The 3,421-nt window shown below is 42.0% G+C and overlaps 2 non-coding genes across 2 annotated transcripts; both read right to left on the bottom strand.

The window, feature by feature from the left end:
* Window positions 1-741: 741 nt before the first annotated feature.
* On the bottom strand, window positions 742-813 carry TRNAC-GCA. Its single transcript has one exon. It is a non-coding gene; the product is annotated as a tRNA-Cys (tRNA).
* A 958-nt stretch (window positions 814-1,771) lies between these two features.
* On the bottom strand, window positions 1,772-1,843 carry TRNAC-GCA. Its single transcript has one exon. It is a non-coding gene; the product is annotated as a tRNA-Cys (tRNA).
* Window positions 1,844-3,421: the final 1,578 nt, after the last annotated feature.

Below are 3,421 nucleotides of genomic sequence, written 5' to 3'. Positions count from 1 at the left end.
GGTAGATTCGAACCACGTACCTCTGGGATTGCAGTGCCGCTTCTTGCCACTAGGCCACCAGAGCTCCCTTTATCCTTCTATTTTTACATTAATGATCTTATGCAGTATTTGTCCTGATGAGGCCAAGTTAGTTCCACTCAAGAATAGGATTTTTTTACAATGGAATAGGGTGTGTACTTATCTCCTCCAAGTTATATCTTCTGAAAGAAGAGATCAGATACAGACATAGACAGAGGAGGGAAGGTGATGTGACAACAGAAGCAGACATCACAAATTGCTGAAAGCCACCAGAACCCAGCAGAGGGGCATGGAGAGATTTTCTCTCACACACTCAGAATGAATCAATGTGTCAGGCATCTTAAAGCCAGTTCTCTATCCTATGTAATTGTGAAGCAATCAGTTTCTGTTCCTTAAATGGTAATCTGAAGCTGAGATGGTGAGCTTCATGGATTACAGTGAACTGTACGAGGTGAGGCCCCCACACAGAAAGAGACACTCATTGTGGCTCTAGGTCACACAGACTGGATAGAGGGCGTCTGTGAGTTTGTACTTACAAACACCAACAAGAAGGGTCTGGTCAACCTTTCTTTTTTTTTTTTTTTTACTTCATGTTGCCTTTTATTAACTGAATCTGGCCAAAGCCTCCCAGCCATGCTCGTGGCCAAAGGCACTGGTCAACCTTTCTAAGGGCTCAGTGTGTTAGTCTATTGTCACTTCAGGTATCAAAATGGCACACAAAATAGGGGGCACCTGGATTTGAACCAGAGACCTCTTGATCTGCAGTCAAATGCTCTACCCCTGAGCTATACCCCCTTGTATGCAACTAGACCTAATTAATACTTTTCAGTGCTGTGTTTGCACTCAGCTCTGTCATAGTAACTGGTGCTTCCCTTCAGGACTAGATGACTCATGACGAGACACCTTCCCTCAGCTCTATGGGATTTCATAGTTAAGGGACAAACACAATTCATGCCACTCAGCAAAATATTCTGGTGGCTCAGAAATTCTACCTCATCACACGACCAGGAATGGATTGAGTTTTTGTTTTGGTTTATTTACAAGATACCATCCTATCCCACCCCATCCCAGTCTCAAACTTTGTTACACACACTCTCAGTGGATGACCCACAGACCCAGCTACCCATATCAAATCAACTCTTTTTTTAATTATTATTAAATTTTATTCGTTTTAATGAATCAAATCAACTCTTGCATCTCATCCATCTCTGATAAGTTACAAACCCAGTTGTGCCACCACCACCATACAAATGAACGGGTTGGAAAGGGTTTCCCCTAGCAATGTTGACTCTATCACAGGAGAGACTCATTTTTTTCCCAGTTTAGATAGCACTTGTTCTATGAAGAGGCTGATTTACAAATGCACACACATGTGCAGAAAAGGTTCATAGAACAGATGCTGCACAGACAGATCCGACAGGAGGTGACCTGGGGCTGGATGATCTGGAAACTCCATTGAAGTTGGTTCTCAGACTCAGGTGAGATCCTGAGAGCTGCATTCTAGAAGCACCTGTGGGGCTTTTACAAGGCATCATGTCTTTATCATAATTAAATGTTTTCATTTAATTAGTATTTGGTAAGGCCTGGGAAAAAACACTTTCATAGACTCTGGGTGATTCTATTCATACTTGGAGTTAAGAACCACATATTGAAAGCTCACCATTTTGTGGATCTAGGAAAAGTCTTTTCCATAGTTCTGTTGAGAAGCAGGAAATTGAAATTCCAGCACTAGTTTAAGAGGACAAAATAAGGAAGGGGGCACCTGGATTTGAACCAGGGACCTCTTGATCTGCAGTCAAATGCTCTACCCCTGAGCTATACCCCCTTCTACAACAGTAAAGGCTCATTAATATCTTTCACCTTTACAGTCAGAGCCACACTACCTGGAAACCATTGAGTTGACTCCTCAGGATGGACCTTTTGGGAGCTGCTTGGGAGAGAGAACTCAGCAACCTGTTACATCACAAGAGACAGGTTTCTGTCATCAAAAGGCCTGCAGCTTGTGGTCTCCCTGAGTTCAGTCCTGAGTGAGGGAAGCAGCATATAGAAGCCGTGATATTTGCTCTTAGGAGGGCTTTCCCATCAAATCATGGCCCGTTATGGTGGGCACTTTAAAAAGTACAGAAAGCTGGGGTGATTGAGGTGTCTGCTTAAACTCACTTAACGATAAGGTAAGAGTCTGACTTTTATGTCTCCACCAGTACTCTGCTATGTAAGTCCAGAAATAGATTTCTAAATGAGAAGTTGTGGACATGTTCAACTTTAACAGCTAATGCCAGGCAGTCTTCCAAATGGTTTTACCAAATCACACCGCCGCCTGCAGTGAATGAGCGTCACTAATGCCCCACACGATCGCTAACACTTGGTATTTCTCATTTCCATTGTGATTGAATGTGTGCATTCCTAACGGTTGATGAGGCCGGGGCATTGCTCATGTACTTGCTGGATTTGGGTGTTTGTGGTCGTGAAATGCAGATTCAGGTTTCTTGCTCATTTTCTGTTGGGTCTGGTCCTTGGAGAGGGACATCATGTTTGGGAGAGTGGAGGGGTGGTGCAGGAGAGGAAGACCCTCGATGAGATGGATCGATTCTGTGAGTGGATTGGTGGGAATGAGTGCGTTTGAGATGGCTAGGATGGCACAGAATAGAACGGAGTGAGTTTAGAGCTCTTGTACGTAGGGTCGCTATGAGTCACAAGCGACACGATGGCACATAACAACAACAACAATTTGAAAATGATAAATTACTGTCAGCATCTTGCTAATTTTTTTTTTTATTCCATAGTAATCTTTTTCTAGTCATTTTAGCAACTCTTAGTGATTCTTGCCTGAACCGGTCATTCATGTTAGCAAAGGAGTGAGTTGCTAATTCTGCCATTTCACATTTGTGATCTAAAATTCTGTAAATATATATTTTTTTATCCCTTTCCTCTTTGAGTATCATTGTGGACTCATTTTTAAAAAGTCCATGTTGTTTTGTGCCTCAAATCAGCACTGACCATAGATGACCCTCCAGGGGGTTTTCAGAGGCAGTAAATCACACAGAAGGAGGTTAGCCATCTTTCTTCCAAGGTGGATTTGAACTGTGCACCTTTGAGTTGGCTGCACAACTTCTTACCACTAGGCCATTAGAATGCCCTAAAATATTCAATATATTGTAATACATTTTTAACCCTTATTCTTTTATTTATTAATTTTAATGAACGTTTACAGAGATTTTGGATTTCCATTCATTCATTGTTGCACTTTTCTCCATGCCCACCCCTCCCCCGCAAGTTCGCTCTTCTTTTTGAAAAGTAAAAGAAAAATTCTTTCATTGATATACAATCCCAACCCCCCTTCACCATTATTCTTTTCATTAGTATGTTTTTTCCAAATTTGGCCAGTTGGAGTAATACAATGTTG

This window comes from Elephantulus edwardii, unplaced genomic scaffold (genome assembly GCF_000299155.1).
Source record: "Elephantulus edwardii isolate Elephantulus edwardi_28Jun2011 unplaced genomic scaffold, EleEdw1.0 scaffold00121, whole genome shotgun sequence".
Taxonomy (NCBI): Eukaryota; Metazoa; Chordata; class Mammalia; order Macroscelidea; family Macroscelididae; genus Elephantulus; species Elephantulus edwardii.
This window is presented reverse-complemented; position numbering and strand designations above follow the sequence as displayed.